Source organism: Musca autumnalis, unplaced genomic scaffold (assembly GCF_047663935.1).
Source record: "Musca autumnalis isolate F117 unplaced genomic scaffold, ASM4766393v1 scaffold_3, whole genome shotgun sequence".
NCBI classification, from domain to species: Eukaryota; Metazoa; Arthropoda; class Insecta; order Diptera; family Muscidae; genus Musca; species Musca autumnalis.
In genome coordinates, this window is record NW_027411866.1 from 255,543,507 (window position 1) to 255,564,095 (window position 20,589).

Sequence of the window (20,589 nt, forward strand, 5' to 3'; positions counted from 1 at the left end):
ATCTTCCATCCCCTACGTCACCCAAACGTTACGGTATTTATACATTTTTTGTTTTCCAGGACTTTGAGAGGTTTCCGCGATACTTTTTGGGACCCATCGTGACAGTATAACATACATATCGTCTTGTCAGAACATATAACGTCATCCCAGTGCACCAGACGAAGTGAAATGTTCCCTGTAGCAAATCTGAACCGGAGAGCAATGGCTTTTTCCTAGCCTCTCGTGATGAATATTTTCTGTTACGTAGCACTTTTCTGAATTTAATGACACTTAATCCAGAATTGTTTTCAGTTAGAAATGTAAATTTTCTGAGATTGTTTTGCTGTATATCGTTCGTTATTCTTCTTTCAGTTCGTGGGGTCAACACTTTTGGTCTGCCAGGTGACGCCTTCAGTTTGGGCTTTCCTTGTCTCTCGTTCTCAACTTAAGAGATGTGATTTCAGCGATTTTCAGGCATATCAAATTTTTCTAGTGTGTGTTTACCGGTCATTGGGGTTTTCCGAATATACCGTCTTTTTTGCACGCTACTAATGACAACACATTATGACGCGTCAAGGGATTACATCAAAAAGCTGGCAAAAAATAATATAGTATCGATTATTTTTTTAAAATTCAATATCGATAGATAGTTTGGTCTATAGATATTATCGGATTAAAAACCCCTAACCTAAAATCTATTGAAATGAACTGAACTGTGGATGTGAGAAGTAAGTCCGTAGTCACACGTACAAAAATTTCGGAATAGTAAATTGTAGTTATACCCCAGCCTTTAGGCTATAAGGGTATATACACTTTCATACGTCCAAAAATGTGCCGGTTTTAGACCTCAAGTATGTTTGGACGAAATTAATTTCAGACAGTTTGGAGTCGATTTAGCCATATCCGCCTGTCTGTCTATCTGTCTGTCCGTCCGTCCGTCTGGCTGGTGCACACTATAACTCTCGAACGGATCAACCGATTCGAACCAAATTTCGGGTGTCGAAATATTTTGTCCAAACTTAGTTTTAGTTCAAAATTTGCCTGTAAAATGGTGTGAACGATAACTCTCGAAGAGATCAATCGATTTGGTCCAAAATTTGCACATTGTATTATTCATTTCAGATATAGATCGGGTTAGAATCGGACCACTCCTTCAGGTACCTCCCACACAATATTCGGGAGAAGTGAAGTTTAATATCTCCTCTCGGATTGTTTCGAATTTTTTTAGGCAGTTTGTGCATCTGCTCCCCTTTACGACGGTACAACTTTTTTCGGGGGCAAGTACATACTTCCTGAAACAATGGTCTAAAAGCTCCAAGATACCCTGACGGCACCAACTAAAATGGTAAATATCGCAAGAAGACTCGCGCAGAGAATTTCTGATTTGTCCAAACCTTGCACACCGTATTATTCCTTCCAGATATAGATCGGGTTGAATATGGACTACATCGGTCGACTCCTTCGAATAGCTCAAATACATAATTCGGATAAAGTAACGTTTAAGAGGTCCCCTCGGATCGTTTTGAAATTTGTTCAATAGGTTGTCCTACTTGCTCCCTTTAAAACGGTAAAATTTGTTTTCGGAGTAAGTCTATACTTCCTGATATAATGGCCCAAAACCCTCCCGCAAGGCCTGTGGTGCAAAACAACTCTCAAACTTTTTCAAAAATTTCTTCTATTTTAGTCGAAGATCTAATATAGATTACCGTGTATTTACAATGGTGTTGATTGCTATGATGTAGTTGTTGATGGACGAAAATCCGAAAAACAAGTGACGTTAAAAGTTAAAAGAGAGTGCAGATGTCATAAGAGTCGCGCAAATTGACAGATCTTACTCCCTGTAATTTGTCATCACCAACTTTAACGAAAATTCAAAGTTGAATAAAAAGTTAGTATGACAAATTACGGAAAGTGGTTAGTGAATATATATTCACAAAGTTTATTTAATTTGAACTTTAACACGTAGTTTAACGTAATTTAATATTTTGAGTTCTCTTTGAGTCAGAAGTTTGCTTATTGAACATCTTTTGTATGTCAATGATTTGTTATAGTCCCACATTACGGTACCTAAAGAAGCTGAGGGTATAAAGCGGTCAGCACAGCTGACTGGTACTTTCTTACTTGTTATTTAATAAAATCAATTCCTTTTTCTCCTTTGTATTTCTGCGAAGTACTTGCGCAAACTGTCAACTGATTTCGATGATGTTGTCATAATCTGGTAAATCAACTTATGTATATGTACAAAAAACCCAACATCATTGAAAAAAATCTTTAAAGTAATTCCTTATTGGAAATCTAAATTTTTAAAAATGCATCGTTTGCCATAATTTAGTTGACTAACTGTGTTTATGTTCAAAGATGTCCTTCGTGTATATTGGCAAATGACAAAAACACTTAAAAATATTTGCCTGAAACCCAATGAGACTTTTTACTAATACATACATACATAAATTATTGATGATTGGCTGTCAAAGCAAATTAAATGCATCAATTTTTAGTTCGATACATTTTTCACCTGAACTTGGCATTTCGGTTTCTTCATTTTACTTAGTTTATTCGTGCAAACATTAATGATTTTCAACATCAAATCATTCCATAAGCTGTGGGTGATTTTAAATAAATAAAGGTAGAAATCTATTTGACACGACATTGCACAATTAAATAGAATGCATTTAAGATGCTCTAAATAAGGCTTCCAGCAAAATCAAATCAACTACTATGTGAATGTGTGTATGTATGTGAGACATAAATGATGATTGACATCTGATACTGAAATCTCCATGACAATATAAACCTGGTAAGACATTTTTAACAAGTGAAAACATTGACAATGCTTTGAGGAGTGGGTGGGAAAACATCTCAAAAGAAAGATGTTATAAGCTAGATAGCTGCATCGAAAATTTGGTTGTTGTATTTTTATTTTTAAATCAAAAGTTTGTAAATTATTTATCTTTAAGTTTAAAACTGTTAACTGAATTTGTACCCTTGTAGGTGCATACTTTACAATGTTTGTACTTGTAAACTTACATCACCTTTTCTTTGAATTTTAAATTGACAGAAAAATACTTTTTTCATTTTGCAATTATAATTTTCAGTTCTTGTATTTCATTCGAACCAAATATACGTTTTGTTACTTTTTATAAATGTGCCTTTGTTTTAATTAAAAAATACATAAACCTCGCACATTAATTGGTGACCTCGCGTTTTAAATCGTTGAATACAAAAACCAAATACAAAACTAGTGTAACAATGCCCTCGGAAAATACGGATCAATTAGCAGATGGTCGGAATGAAAATTCTCAAGCCCGTAATGTTGCTGCTTCTAGTGTCCACAAGCTGCCTCCATTCTGGAAAGAAAATCCAAAACTATGGTTTATGCAGGTTGAAGCTATTTTTGCAATTTCTGGTATCACTCGCGATGAGACCAAATTCCAATATGTTGTAGCAAATATCGATTCAAATTTTCTTCCTCACATTTGTGATATTATGGAATCCCCTCCTGCTGATGGTAGATTTGTTGCCGTTAAAAATCGCCTTATGGAAACATTTTCCGAATCTCAGGAATCAAAACTCCGCAGACTGCTGAAAAATCAAGAATTAGGAGACCAAAAGCCATCGCATTTGCTGCAAATTATGAAAAATCTTGCTTCTGATCAATTAAATGACGCTGTTCTCAAGACACTCTTTTTGGAACAACTTCCAGAAGATGTTCGGTCAATTTTAACAATAAGTCAAGTAAGCGATTTGTCTTCGTTAGCTCTGCAAGCAGATAAGATCATGAGCCTACGTTCGCCACAACTTTATGAAGTAACTGCTGCAGCTGGCAATATTGATCTGACCAAAATATCCCGTCAAATTGAAGCTTTAGAAAAGAAATTCAACAACTTTTCTAGAAACCGCTCTCAGACTCGTTCCGACACAGGTGATAACAGCAAGTCGCGTAACAGAAGTAAGTCACCACGCAGAGACTGGTGTTGGTACCATAATCGGTTTGCTGAAAAGGCAACAAAATGCGTGTCCCCATGCTCTTTCTCAACAAACTAGAGGACCACTCGGAAGTTGCGACAATTCCAGATTACAGTGGTATCTCATGTCGCCTTTTTGTTAAAGATAAGCTTTCCAACAGAGATTTTTTAATTGACACCGGAGCCGATGTGTCTGTAATTCCTCCGAGCTTCAAGACTTCAAAAACGTCAGACTGTTGTATTAAAATTTTTGCTGCAAATGGTTCTTCAATTCGTACTTTCGGTCAGAAAATTATGCATTTAGATTTCGGATTACGCAGAAATTTTTCTTGGACCTTTATTATAGCAGATGTTACAAAACCCATTATTTTTGTTCTGATTTTTAAAACATTTTCATCTTCTTCCTGATCTTAAGCGTAAAGCATTGATTCATGGCAAAAACTGATCTGCAAGTTTCAGCGAAAATTTCTAAATCTCCGTCACTAGGCATAACAACTTTGGTGAAAAATGAATCTGTTTACAACAAATTGTTAATGAAGTATCCAGAAGTCTATCAAGCCTCCACTCTTCCCGGAATTAAAACGGAACGAGGAATATACCATCATATTGAAACGACTGGACCACCCGTACATGCAAAACCACGGCGCTTAGATCAAAATCGTTTTAAAATTGCCAAAAAAGATTTTGAGTATATGCTCGAACATGGGATTATTAGATCATCAAGTAGTAATTGGTTCTATCAAATTCCTGTATTTCCTGACGACGTACCAAAAACTGCTATCGCTACTCCATTTGGTTTATACGAATTTGTCAAAATGCCGTTTGGATTGCGAAATGCCGCCCAAAGTTTCCAACGTTTAATGGATGAAGTACTACGTGGTTTACCTTTTGTCTTTGTCTACATTGATGATGTCCTTATATTTTCAAAATCGCCTGCTGAACATTTGGAGCATCTGAAGATTGTTTTTGAGAGGTTTCAGAAATATGGCATTGTCGTCAATCAAGGTAAATGTTCTTTCGGTAATAGTGAAATCGATTTTCTTGGTTTCCGAATATCATCAACTGGAATGCAACCCATTCGAAGCAAAGTTGATGAAATTGTAAGTATCCCTAAGCCTTCGACTATAAAGGACTTACGACGCTTTCTCGGAATGGTAAACTTTTATAGAAGATTTTTACCTAATGCAGCGACAGAACAAGCCCCACTAAACCAACTTCTCAAGAATGTAGTGAAAAATGATAAACGACCTGTTATTTGGACTAAGGAAGCGGAAAAATCATTTTTGCAATGTAAGTCAAGCTTATCAAATGCAGTGTTGTTATTTCATCCCGTTAGTGATGCAGAATTATCCATTAAAGTAGATGCATCAGATTTTGCTTTAGGTGCTGTTTTGGAACAACGAATAAATGGTGAGTTACAACCATTATCTTTCTTTACCAAGAAGCTAAGCAAAACTCAGCAACGCTATAGTACTTACGACCGAGAACTATTAGCGAGATTCGCGAAAAATAAAATTTATTACAAAATTGTACTTATTTTTTTTGAAATAGAAACGCTTATGCTTACAAAAATTATGTAAAAAATACAACAGCATCCAGACATTGTGAGGCGTAAAATGAAGCCAATGGCGTGAAGGTCGGAGCTATAATATTCATCTTATGTGCAAAAATGCGAAGAAAATATGAGGAAAAAATATATTATTCTGATTTTGTTGTTTTGTGATTTTGAAGGAAATGTTGAAGAAAAAAGTTAGAGTTCTATCTCTTTTTCGTAAAAATGTTGTGCAATAATGAAAATATTCCTTTGCAACCAATATTTGCTTTATAGTTTACCTATTGGCGAAAATTAGATCATTATACTAAATCACAAGGACTTCCAATTGTGACATAAAATTAAAATAAAGTTAAAGTAAATATTACAACTTTTGAAGCGCATAGAAACAGCGTAATAGTGGAAATGACATGATGGTCATACGATTTTCGAAAACAGCGAATCAATCCCCTTTTATTTAATATACACTTTGTGAAATTATATTACGTGACCACGATGTAGCATCTGTTGCATATTAAGATGCAAAAGGCAGTAAAATGGCCATGATTTCCACGAAGTACATTTACATTTTATGCTCATCCTATTTCAATGATCACCATTAAAAAATACAGCATTCTATGCAGTTTCAATGCGATCCATCGAGAATCGTGGATGTAGCAACGCACTCAATCAAAAAAAAAAAAAAAAAGTAGAACTGACACATCCAAAACTTCTTTTAATAAGCGATATTGTCAAAAACATTTTTTGCAAATTTTCAAAATTTGGGCGCGTTTTATTAGATTCAGAACGCAAAAAACTAATTTTACGCGGGTTTCCACGGAAATCGTATGACTGTTGTAAAAGTTTTACCAAAAAACACGTTTTTCAAAAAAAATTATGCACAAAAATGTTGATTTTGAGCCAGATTGCTGGGATCCTGTAAAGACTACACACGCTCGACTTACACATTAAAAAATGCGAAATTACTAGTACTACAATCCCATACTAAGCTTTTAGACAAATCTAGATGCGCGTCCGGATTATAGCCAAAATTTAAAAACCACCTGTTTTTTTGCTTCAAAATGACGCGGTTAAAGTGAAAATTCGAAAAATGATACACTGGAAGCTTAATGTATGAATTATATTTTTCAAATTTCGTTCTATAGCTAATAACTTGACAATAACAAAAAAAAAACGTTTTTGCTTCAACACATTTTTCCCTATTTTTAAATGGTTTTATTTAGCTCACCCCGTTTGTTTTATTTATTATTTATTCTTGGGTCAAATTTAGTAATTCAAATTTCACCCTCTTCCTGTCAACCGATTAATCTGAAATTTTGTATACACTTTGGATTTTGGTGACAATACAATTATGTTCATTCATTATCATTATAAATTCAAGATGGCCGCCGCTACAAAATGGCGGACAACGTAGGTTTTATCAATCCCATCAATATGGGTATCAAATGAAAGTGCTCAACCAGTAGAATACAATGTACTATATAAAATTAAAATCCAAGATGGCGGCCTCTACAAAATGGCGGATAACTTAGGTTTTATCAATCCCATCAACATGGGTATCAAATGAAAGGTCTCAACAAGTAGAATACAATTTACTATGCAAAATTGAAATCTAAGATGGCCACCGCTACCAAATGGCTGATAACAATTTTTTATCAATCCCACCAATATGGGTATCAAATAAAAGGGCTTGACAAGAAGAATACAGAGCACTATACAAACTCAATATTTAAGATGGGCGCAGCCACTAAATGGCGTATAATTAAGATTTAAATTTAGAAATTGAATCTGTAATTTAGTTATCTGATTAATCCAGCCTGAATCCACCACCCAAGTCAAGATTTTTTATCGTGTGAGGACTGTGTGGCGTTAGGGTGGCTAAAAATGATACGTCGTTAGCGGTACACCACCCAAGTTAAGGTGAAAGGTTAAAACGCGCCGAGAACTGTATGGCATCAGGGTGGATAAAAAATGAAAAAATACAAACACAAATAAAACAGAAACTGCAACACAACGTAAACGAAGGCTTCAAAAAGCGAAAGAAAAGTATAAAGCAAAACGAGCTAAAGAAATTGAAGGTGATAGAAATAGTCGATTACAGAAACGACGGGAACAATTAGCGCCAAAAACACCTGAGCAATATGAGGCCAGGTTAAAAAAGCAACGTCAGCGATATACACAAATGACGGCGTCAGAAACGCCTGAAGAATATGAAGCCAGTTTAACAAAGCAACGTGAGCGATACACACAGATGATAGCGTCAGAAACGCCTGAAGAATATGAGGCCAGGTTAACAAAACAACGGGAGCGATACACACAGATGTGTGTTGCCTTTAATACTATCATGGGCTTCTACAATACATAAAATGCTGGGCAGCACTGTGGATCACGCAGTCGTATACTTAGGTGCGAAACTGTTTGAAGAAGGTCAAGCCTACGTGGCTCTTAGTAGAGTAAGATCTTTGCAGGGACTACGTATAGAGGAGTTGGACTCAATAAACTAACGGGCAAGAAGCCTTGCAATAATGAAGCACTAAATGAATTAAACAGAATGCGAAATAAAAACTAAAAACTAAAAAATAAAAATAGGTAAAAAAACTTTTTAAGTTAAACGGTTTTATGTTAAACATACATTGCAATGTTTAAGATAAATATACTAAAAACCAAAAAATAATAAAATAGATACAGTCGTGGGAATTATAAACATATGCATAGACTAGACTAAAATAAAACCGTGGGGCACGTCAATTGTCTACAAATTATCGACTTAATGTGCGATAGAAGAATCGTTAATTCGTCGTTAGGCAGTTGGCCCGCAGACGGTGAGGAAATTACTTACTATTTTCTTGCTCATGGAAATTCCAATAGTTATACACTCCATGTAAATAAAAGAGATGTTTCAACTAGTTTATCGTTGGGCATTCTCACTGCTGGCTGGCGAGGAATCGTTTCACTGCTCGTAGTTTGTCTTTAATCTACAAAGTACTACTCGCTCACCACTATGAAACCCTAAAACTCGCTTATAACCGAGCTTGCTAGCTTGTTTCCACATTCTAGCCCTACTTATCACACGTCCATCGTTGTCGATTGAACAACTGCCTAATTATAGTGTAACATTATAAAACAAACATTTTAATCAACGATTGTAGGCAATTGACGTACCCCACGGTTTTATTTTAGTCTAGTCTAAGCATATGTTTATAATTCCCACGACTGTATCTATTTTATTATTTTTTGGTTTTTAGTATATTTATCTTAAACATTGCAATGTATGTTTAACATAAAACCGTTTAACTTAAAAAGTTTTTTTTACCTATTTTTATTTACCTTAAAGTGGCCCCAGTCGGCGCAAATGATTATTTTAAAAAATCTCTCGGTGAATCGTGCTAAAACAGTTCATTTTATCATAATGTTCTTAAGGTGTGTGTGGAAGAACGACAGTTCGTGCGTTACAATACTCCAAACATTCGCTTCAACATATATTACATTTCTACGTAGTTGCCCATGTGTGTACGAGGGCTACATGAAAACTATCTGGCCTAGGCAACTTTCTTTGGAAAGTTTGACAGTTTTTAGCCTAGACGTACTCAGGACAGTCTGTCGTACGACAATGTGATGTGTTGTTTACAGTGACTTGAAAAAATGACTTTGCAAAAAAATGGAATTTACTCGTAAACATTTTCGTCCAAGAATTTTTCACAACTTTCGACGTAGATAATCACAACAAGAATGCATCGATCAGATTAAATCTATGTATGCTGATAAAGGACCATCCTATAGGACAATGAAAAACTGGTTTAATGAATTCAATCGTAGCCGGCCCACGCCAAAACACAACGAAGGGCGTCAGGGTCGGCCAAAATCTACCGTTATGCCAGAAAAGAAATAAGCCGTGCGTGAACGGATAATGCGATATCGCCGAGTTATATACCCCGAGATAGAGGCATCTTTGGGCATTTCCTATACCAACTAATATTTGATATTGCATAAACACCTGGCCGCAAAAATGGATTTTTCTCGTTAGATCGAGCAAAATTGGACAATCGCCCAAAAAAAGGCTCTTGTGGCTTGTTTCAAAGAAATTGTGCATAAAATCGATCGCTGTGCTTCGAACGACGTTTATAAGATCGTCACAGTCTACGAATCTAGGATCTATGCTTAGGAGCCCGAAACAAAGCAGGAATCTGCCGTCTGGGTCTTCGAAAACGATCCAAATCCAACGAAAGTTGTTCATGCCAAAAGCACCTCGAAGAAAATGTCGCCTGTTTCTTCAGCTAAATTGACCGCGTGGCGACTATACGGGTTGCTTGCCTGAAGTCTCCTGAGAAATTCGAAAAACGAAAAAGAGAAGACGAATCGTTCTGCATCATGACAATGCGAGCTTTCACACATCGATTCAAACCAGCGCACACTGGTCGAAACCACTGATCTAGCGGCGCGAAAGTCCAAAAATCAAACTATAAAATTGCGAAATATTTCCCATTGTATCGATTACAGACACTTTGCTGACAAAAATTTTGTTTTTTAATTTTTGTTGTTGTAAATATTGTTATGTACTATCAAATAAAAGAGTTTTGGTTGCATCAGATTTTAAAAAATTGTTGCAAAAAAGTAACTTCATATTTGTTTAAATGTTAAATAAATTCGTAATGAAACTGGACAAGATTTATTTTTAATTAATAGCAGAGGGTGTGATTTAAATTATAAAAATTAGTTTAGGGTCTGAAGGTACTTATTTATAGAGCAATAAATTTTAAAAAATTCAATTTTTAGTGTTTTTATGAAAGAAAGAAAATTATTTGTAAGAAGATTTTACACTCAGTGAGATCACGGAATGCAAAATTACAGCCAAGTTGGTTTACAAATGTGGTCATGATATTCAAAATACCTTAAATTGGGAGGTACGGTTACATGGGGGCTATATCAAAACGTGCACCTATGTCCATAATTTTTGGTGGAAATATTTTGTGACCACTAGGAACCCTAAGTACCAAATTACAGCTAATTTGCTACGAAATTGTGGCTTAAATCCTCAAAATACCGAAAATCGGAAGGTACCGTTATATGGGGGCTATACCAAAACATTAGCCGATATTGTTCATATTTGGCCCATTATTACCCACAGGCACAAGCTGAGTTTGTGCTTTATTTCAGTGACGTATCTCAATTCGCTTGCAAGTTATTAATTTCGCGCCCCTAGATCAGTGCTTTTGACCACCGTGCAGCGCCTGTTTGACCGGACAAAACGAGGAATTGATGGTTCATCCGCCGTGCAACCCTGACTGGGGATACAATGACGTCATTTGATTCCAGCATATTAAGAAACAAAGGCGGGTTCAACGATTTTTGTCGCCTGAAGATGCTGTAAAAGCGTTCAAGAACCATGTTTTGGAGGTGTCTCAATCCGGGTTGAAAAAGTCCTTCGCCAATAGGTTTGAGCTCACGAAAAAGTGTATAAATCATGCTGTAGTCTTATTGTTAAGAAAACAATAAAACCAGTTTTTATGGTAAATATCCGCGTTTTCATTTTCAGCCCAGATAGTTATGGTTCAGCCCTCGTACTGTTGGTTTTTTACAAGAACAGGGTTTTCCATAAAAGATTAAATATTCTTCAGTTACAGACATGCATAGTCACATCTCTAACAACTTCTTTGTACATCGTAATCCTATGTTTGTATTTATATCTATGCACATTTTTGTCTCTTCATAAACGCACGGTATGCCAAATACTAACATACACATACAAATATATGTATTTATGTACACATTTTAAATATGTCGAAACTTCTGTTCATAATAATAAACCCCATCTGACCCATCAGTGTCATTCTCAAAGTCAGTAGATTTGTTGTCCTCTGGTCATCTTCAAATATTTCATTTCTAATCTTTATGGATATGAATTTATGGATGTTCTCTGAAGGAGAGATTTGCTTAAAGGTGAATATGTGGAAGATGATTGTAGATAAATTCTGTTGCTACTGATGTATGTATGTATCTGCTACTTGTTTCTTTATGACCTGAAAAGAGAAACATAATATAAATGGAAAATCTGTGGGTTTTTTTTTTGCTTATTTTAATAAATTAAACACTTTTGCAAGTACATGGAACTACGTGTGTGCTAAGAAAGTTGTTTTGTGAATGCATGTGAAATGTTTTCTCTCTGAAGATTTGATTTGGCCGACTTAAAAGAAGTGATTTGAATGACAATTTTGTTAAATTAAAACTTTAATTCGAAGAAGGGGAACACCGTTGCTTTCATTAAGACTTGGAGGTATCTTTTTACAACTAATATACTAAAAGAGTTACAAACAAATACAAAAGTCTACTTACCGGCGATTAAAGGAGGAGTATTTGTTATGCAGATAAATACGCCCATCGTTATTTTCGAAAAAGAATAGACAGTCAGAAAAGACTTTCACTTAAGCTAATTAAGTACCATCTCAAATATTTGTTTGTAAACAACCATAATCAATTTTTGACATTTAGACAAGCTCCAAATCAAATATGATGACAAGCAAATTCTGTATTCCCTGTCAGAATTCCAATTCCAATTAATACCGTCAGCGTATGTTTGACAATAAATGCCCATGGCTGGCTAATTAGAAAAGCATCAAATTAAAAGATTGAATGAAAATTTTTATCGCCAGCCAATACCACAGAAAATACTATAAAAACACAGACAGCTTTGCTTTCAGCAAAAATAAACAAAATATTTGCAAAGTGATAAAATAATGGTTGGAGCTCTGTCATAAGTTACAAAAAGGGAAGTGAAAGAAAATAACTTAAAAAAAGAAAAGCAAAAAACATTTAAATCCTCTTAAAAATATTGAAGAAAACAACAACAAAAAATCCAACACAATGCATCTTGGAAAAATATTCACATTAAAACTCTTTGTGGCAATGATTCTGTGCCTTGCTCTTTGCACTGAAGGTGTCATCTCCTCAAAGACCCGCAACCGCGGAAGGTCAGGTACGTTGAATGTTGCATTCTGTCCATAAATGTGCTTCGCTCTTGTTCAATTAAATTTTCCTTTGGCATTTATTCCGCTAATTGGTTTTTACAGCTTGGCGGTTCTTTCCACGCTACGAAAGAAAATTAAAAGCCCAGGGGCGTTCGGCCAATTCTTTCACTTCAAACGTAGCTCCAGATGGGGATGGTGAGGCGCGGTCCGATGAAGCACGTGGTTTAATGAAAATGTTTAAGGGAATGTTTCCGCAACAGGAGAGCAACATCATTATTATAACACAACCAGCAGCACCCACCACTAGTACCACCACCGCTACCGCACCAACAACAACAGCAAGTGCCGCAACACCCACGGCGTCTCCCTCCACCAGAGGTAGTACAAGTACATATGCCGCTGATTTGGGGAGAGATGATGACTCGAATTCCAACAATCCACTTGGTGGTCTCGTCAATGATGACGACTTGTTAAATGCTCCGATTTTTAGTCTGGACAATGCTAATCCTCAGGAAGAAATTATCCCACCAAATCCTGTTTACGGACGCAATAAAAAGAAGAATAAGAACGCTAAGCAACGTAGACGAAGGCCAGCCCAACAAAATACACTTAAACGTAATCAGCGACAACGACAACGTGCTAATCAGAAAACACGCAATCGTAATCGCAATCGTCTACGAGCGGAACAGATTGCACAAAGCATTAACATGAAGTCTCGGCCAAATGCCAACGTGTTTCCCCTGAACAACAACAATAACGCTAATGGTGCTGGTGCCAGCAGCAGCATTTTCAACATCAACGCCAACGAACGCATCCAAAGCATAATGAATGCCCTTAGGCGCCAAACACCAATCGTTTATAATTACTAAGTAACCATGGAGCGTGTTGATGTGGCCTCTAACCTATGTATCTTTCTTGATCTGTTGACTTTGCGTGAACATTGTAATTTAGCCATTGTTGTTCTTGTGATGGGAAAATGGTGCCGATGAATAAACGACGACCACTTGAAAGAATTTCCATTTTACAAGCCCCCAATCCAAAAATCTGCCTTAGAAATAAACTACAAAATAGTATTATATAATTAACCAATCTGGCTGTCTGCTTCTCTTTCTTTCTCTTATGGACAATCGTTATTATTAGACTTCATTGTAATGAAGAAGAAGAAGACATTTCAGGGGAATTAAAGAAAGTGATTGAGGCATGAATGGTGCAGATGGCTTATAGAAGTCAAAATGAATGGGAACATTTAATCAGTTTATATAATAGTTAATGTGGGTTCGCTCTTCTTCTGCATTGTCTTACCGCAGCAGCAAACATTGAAATAATTACAAAAAGTTGTAATGACCTCTGTGTGCGATATCTACATATTTGAGATTGTTTTGTAGTTATGAAGTATCGAAGACTAATCACTGATGAGAGTGGAACATAATGGGTTTATTCCCAAAGGATAGGTTGGATGCAAATGTAACAAATCTAATCTAGGAAATCTTGTATTTGCTTATTTTGTTAGAAACGTCCAGGAGGACATTTACAATGTAGAAAACAAAATTGAGTTGTGAACATAATTATTATAATAAAAAAAAGGAAATAGTCGTTAACTTTGGACGAGCCTAACTTTTTATACTCTCCCCTATAATATATTCTGAACTAAAATGGTATAATTATGCTTGGTTTACATTTACGAAATCCACTTGATTTCAACTGTCAATTCCTTTGCTTAAACGTCAAATGAAATCCAGTCGATTTCAGACGAGTTTTCATTTGACATATACGCAAAGGAATTGACAGTTGAAATCGAGCGGATTTCGTAATGTATATAAAAATGTATATAAAAATGTCTTCAATTGAGCGGTACCTTTACATGGGGGCAATATAAAAGTGTGGACTTGTCGTTCAGCAAATGTTGCCAAATTTCTCAAAACACCTAATTTCGGGACGGAGGACTACTCCAAAAAATCTAACAATTTATCGTGGAGAATTTGTGGACTTCAACCATTATATGTGGGCTATAGGTAAAGTTAGGTTAGGTTTGGGGATGTGCAGCCACTAATTTGTGGATGCGTCACTCGGAGACCTTCCGGTCCATTGTGATCATAAAAAGGAAGCTATGAAAGTATAAAAGATGTAATTATGTAGAGAATTTTAGAAGGGAAAATTAGGAGGGTTGGCGTTTTTTGTTTGGGATGACGACTTCTATTTTGTTTTTCAAAAAATTTTTTAAAGAAGAAAAAGTTTGGGTGGTGATGGTTGGTAGAATATTTTAAATACGGTTCACGTGTTCAGGTTAGACACGGTGGAAAGTGAACACCCACTAATCTATACCGCCTACGAGCCAGGACTGTACATCGACACAGGAGGTGCTCGATCGTCTCCATCTCCTCCTCATCCTCACAGAGTCTGCTAGTCAGTAACATCCTCATCCCATTTGATGGAAAAGGCCCTGATATAGCAGTGTCCAGTGATAACTCCCGTCATTACTCTAACTTCAGCTTTACTCAGGTTCAACAGAGACGTTTCTTTCTTTTTACTGACAGAGACGGCCAAATGGATCTTGACACAATGCAGCTAGGTTCATTATGCCATAATCACTGGCTCTTTCGTCAGAGAACTTTTCAATTCTTTGGGAAAAGTGACAAATGGGTGGCTTGATGGAGTCAGCGATTGCTAGATCTGTAGACTGCGATCCTCGTCTAGCTAATTCGTCTGCTCTTTCATTACCCATATAGTCGCGGTATCCTGGTACCCAGCAAAGCCGATACCCGTTAGTTAGCGTTCCCAAGGCTGTTCCACACTTAAGGACGACATCGGACTTGATGTTGCCGGATTTTATGGTTTTAAGAGCCGCTTGACTATCCACAAAGATAGTCACCGGTTCAAAGATTTCTGCATCCAAACTTTTTATCAATTCCGCTGCCTTCCAAATCGCGAAGATGTCAGCCTGTAAGACACTACAGTTGCTATATTGCCTGTAAGCGTACTCAAGAGATAGTCTTTCATAGTAGACGCCAGCCCCCGAACCTTCCTCCATCTTGGAACCGTCTGTATAAAAAGCCAGACCGTCCAGAGGGGGTTACTGCGGTTCCAGTCGTCTCCAATAGGTATAACGACATCTATATCGTCAAATCTCAGGACTGGTGATATATAGTCGCTCAGTTTTCCACGTTGGTTCACATTGATACCTGATTCATTCAGGATACATCCATGCCCATAGGCACAACCGCGCCAGAGATTCTGTTCATGTAGGCTTAGGGCACTACGAATTGCCTGACACTTTATACTGAGGCTCAGAGGTCTTAGGTTCAGCATTGCGCTCAGAGCAGCTTGGGGTGTGCTCCTGGTGGCTCCAGTCATGAGAATCGCGGCAGCTCTTTGCACCTAGCCTAGTTTGCTGGATGTCGATCTTTGGCGCAGTGAGTGCCACCAAACAAGAGAACCATAGGATAAGATGGGTCTAACCACGGTGTTTTACAACCAGTGTATAGTCGATGGGTTTAGACCCCAACTTTTCCAATAGAATTCTTGCATGAATAAAGTGCAACCAGTCCTCTCTTCGCCCGTTCCTCAGCATTCCTGATCCACCGCAATTAACAGTCCGAGATTGTGCCAAGGTACTTTGCCTCGGGCGAGAGCTGAATCTGCACTTCATCCAGTGTTGGTGGGACAAATACGCCGAGCTTACGCCTTCTCGAGAACAATACCAGGACTGTCTTAGTTGGGTTTACTCCAAGGCCGTTGGTCTTAGCCCAGCGCGACCACGTCGATAACGCTCCTTGCATAAGCTCCGAAATGGTTGACGGAAGCTTACCGGAAATCAGTAGTACTACGTCGTCCGCATAAGCAACAACTTTGATACCATCATTATCCAGCTCCGTCAAAATATTGTTTATAACAAGTAGCCACAGTAACGGTGAGAGCACTCCACCCTGAGGAGTGCCTCTAGTTACTGTTTTTCTAATTTTTGTCTCCTCAATATTGGAATGTGCTATTCTGCTTTTTAGAATATTATTTATCCAACAAGTTAGGGTTTCGGGTGTGTTATCTTTTTAAGCGGGAGTAGTATGGACTCAAGTTCTGCATTGTTGAAAGCTCCTTCTATGTCTAGAAAGGCAGCCAAGGTAAAGTTTGAGTTTTCCATGTTCCTCTCAATGAAACCTACCACCTAATGCAAAGCAGACTCCACAGATTTGCCTTTGATATATGCGTACTGCGAGTTGCTTATAGAGGCGGTGTCTACATGACTCCTTATCACCGATCGAACAGTCTTTCGGGAGTCTTGAGGAGAAAGAGTGATAAGCTAATGGGTCTGTAGTCCTTTGGTGCAGAGTGACTAGGTTTGGGAATATAATCCAAATCATGTGGGCTATAACAAATATTCGGTGCAGAACATCAAATCAAAGTTGTTTAAATGGATCGCACAACATCTTCTCTATGAGTTTATAACGAAAAAACCATCAATATGATATTTCTAGAGTTCAATGACAACCACAATCTGGATACAAATTGTCGAATATGGCCCTAAACCCTATATCAAAAACAAGGGCAGCTAAGAATGTTATACGTTATGGTTACAGATTTCTTTTATTCAGAGACTCATACTAAAATTTAATATGGAACAGTTAATTTTTTAAACAATATACCATAAAAGTGAAGTATTTTGATAGTTTTTGATCCAGTATGGAATATGTTCATGATTTTTCACAAAATTGATATTGATATTTTCATGATATCTATCTATATATATATATAAAAGAGCTTAGTGAGTGAGTGATTGACATATCATCGCCCAGACGAAACCGATGAAGCTAGAAAGCTGAAATTTTGACTGTGGGTTGCTGTCGGTGTGTAGGTAAGGCTGGGTTTTGGGAAATTCGACCTAGAAGGATACGAAAAGTACTAAAAGGTACTAAATATGGTACCCTTTGTAGACAAACGGGAAGGAGATGAAAATGCATACTTATGTGTACGAAGAGTACTAAATGGTACCAATGGATTTAGATAGACATGGAAACCTGAAACTTGGAATTAAGATTACTGATGGAGTGAAGGATTGAGGTAGTTTAAGAAATTTTTAATTATGGGTACGAAAAGTAGTAAACGGTATTAAATTTGGTACAAATTGGATTTGGGTGAACGGATAGAGCTGGAATCCTGAAATCTGGAATTTAATTACTTTTGGAGTGTAGGATTGAGTTAGTCTTGAAAATTCGTACTTATGGGTACGGAGAGTACTTAATGTACTAAATTTGGTACAATTTATATTTGGGTGAACGGATAGAGTTGGAATCCTGAAATTTCGAATTAAGGTTACTGATGGAGTGCAGGATTGAGGTAGTTTTGGAAATTCATACTTATGGGTACGAAAAGTACTAAATTTGGTACAATTTGGATTTGGGGAAACGAATAGAGCTGGGATCCTGAAATTTGGAATTAAGATTACTGTTGGAGTGTAGGATTGAGGAAGTTTTGGAAATTCATACTTATGGGCACGAAAAGTACTAAATTTGGTACAATTTGGATTTGGGGAAACGAATAGAGCTGGGATCCTGAAATTTGGAATTAAGATTACTGTTGGACTGTAGGATTGACTTAGTCTTGGAACTTCGTACTTATGGGTACGGAAAGTACTAAATTTGGTACAATTTAAATTTAGGTGGACGGATAGAGCTGTAATCCCGAAATTTGGAATTAGGATTACTTGTGGAGTGTAGGATTGAGGTAGTTTCGGAAATTCGTACTTATGGGTACGGAAAGTACTAAATGGTACTAAGTTTGGTACATTTTGGAGTTGGGTGAACAGATGGAGCTGGAATCCTGAAATTTATAATTAAGATTACTTATGGAGTGTAGGATTGAGGTAGTTTTAGAAATTCGTGTTTATGGGTACGGAAAGTACTAAATGGTACTAAATTTGGTACAATTTATATTTGGGTGAACAAATAGAGCTGGAATCCTGAAATTTCGAGTTAAAGTTACTGTTGGAATGTTGTATTGAGGAAGTGTTGGAAATTCGTACTTATGGGTACGAAAAGTACTAAATAGTACTAAATTTGGTACAATTTTGATTTGGGTGGACGGATAGAGGTATTAATGGTATTATGAATAGAGGTGGAATTCGGAAATTTGGTATTATAGCCGCTGTTGGTGTGTAGGGTTGAGATATGGACGTGGTTGTGGATATACGTACAATAACACTATGCAACACTGAAAATGCAAACAACTTCTAGTATGCATTTTTTAAAGTACATATTTAGACTACAAAAACCCTAGTAGGGTTTTTTCCTGTCAGATCCAGTTCGGATTTTATGGCCTCATCTAAACCGGGCTAAATCTGCACTTTTTGCATTTATCAGGCCTTTATCTCAAAAACGAATAGGAATTTGGCCTTGCTGTCCTTAGCAATATTGTAGCCCTAAACTAGTAGAATTTATCTATTGGAAAAACCACATAAGAAAACCTCCATCTAGGGCATCAAAATCTATAAAATATAGAAAATGTTACGTAATTGCTGAAATTCGGGTCAGTATCGGCTAAACTATTGGGAGTTGAACCAAGTAACCTTTTTCAAAAATCTTCCAAATAAAGTTCTCAACAATTCTTTAGAACATTCCGAAACTCTAAAATGCTTACTTCATGTTGTTTCAGCCGTATTTTGCATCATATCTTTTACAGCACGTATTTTACACACAGTCCACACCAACAATTTATTCTCGCATTTCGGACTTCACTACATTATTGACATTTTTATTAAATCATCGTTGAAAAATGTACTGAAAACAATGGCATAGAGGCATTTTACAACAATGACTTGTTCTGAAGAGTTGTGTATTACATTCCAGGGAATATTTTTCCAAAAGAAAATATTCAGAAAAAATTAACGGTTTTGGAGGTACGGTGCGAAATGTATAAAAAGAGATATAGCCCCGAATTTCTTTAAAAACTCAATATTTAACCATGTTTAGATGGGGCCATAAAATCCGAGCTGGATCTGACACAACAAAACCCAACTAGGGCTTCGTGTCGTTTGGGTCTGTACTTTCAAAAAATCCTCAGTTCGAATTGTTTGCACAAGATCACCTTAAAAATGTTGCACAGTGTAAGTGTACGAAAATTACTAAATGGCACAAATTGTTATTGTGTACAGGGGTAGAGCTGAATTTGTGAAATTCGGTATTAGTATAGCAGTTGACGTTTAGAGTGGAGATAGAGAGGAAGTTTTGGAAATTCGTACTAATGTATACGAAAAATACTAAGTCGCGGTTGGGATATAGTTTTGGATAAAAGGAATTCATTTTTGAAACTTATACATATTATAAGTACTAAATTTGGTACCAGTTTGGTGTTGCATGAAGGCATATAGGTGGAATTTCGAATTGTTGTATGAGGGATTGTGTTGGTGTTTAGATACGAATTTTTTGAAATGCATACAAATTCTAAAATTAGGCTGAGGGCTGGATGATTTATTGAGAAATACGAAATGTACTAAATGCTATTAAATTTGACGTTGGGTGTAGCAGGGAAGATGGAATTATATCATTAGTGCGTGAAAAGTACAAAATTGCAATAAATTTGGTGTTGGGCTAAGGAATAGAAGTGAAATTCTGATATATTATTGATTTGTCAGGTTCATTGTTAGAGGTGGTCGTACAATTAGTGTACTAGAAGTATTAAATAATACTAAATATTGAAGCACTGGTATTGGGTGAATCAACAATGAAATTTGTTATGAGGATAACTGTTAAGATTGGATCAGAATGTTTATTTAAATCCGCCTTTAAATGTATGAAAGGTTTCTACATGTAATACCATTGACATTGGGTGAACAAGTAGAGCTAAAACTGTAACATTTGAGCTAAGATCCTGGATTTTAAAAATTGTACTGAATAATGTACTATTGCTTCTAGGTTAACACGAATTCGGTTTCTAAATAATGTACTGAAATCAAAAAATCAAACGTACCTTTTCAACAAAATTGTTTTTATAACAGTGTTTTATTTAACTTGCTTTGGTGTGTGTTTAGTTCAAATCTGGTAACTCATTTTTAACACGGTTGCAGTTGACCAATCGAACTAAAACTTTGCACACTTTTCAGATTTGGATGACAATATTTACTTACTTACTTAGCTGGCCCATT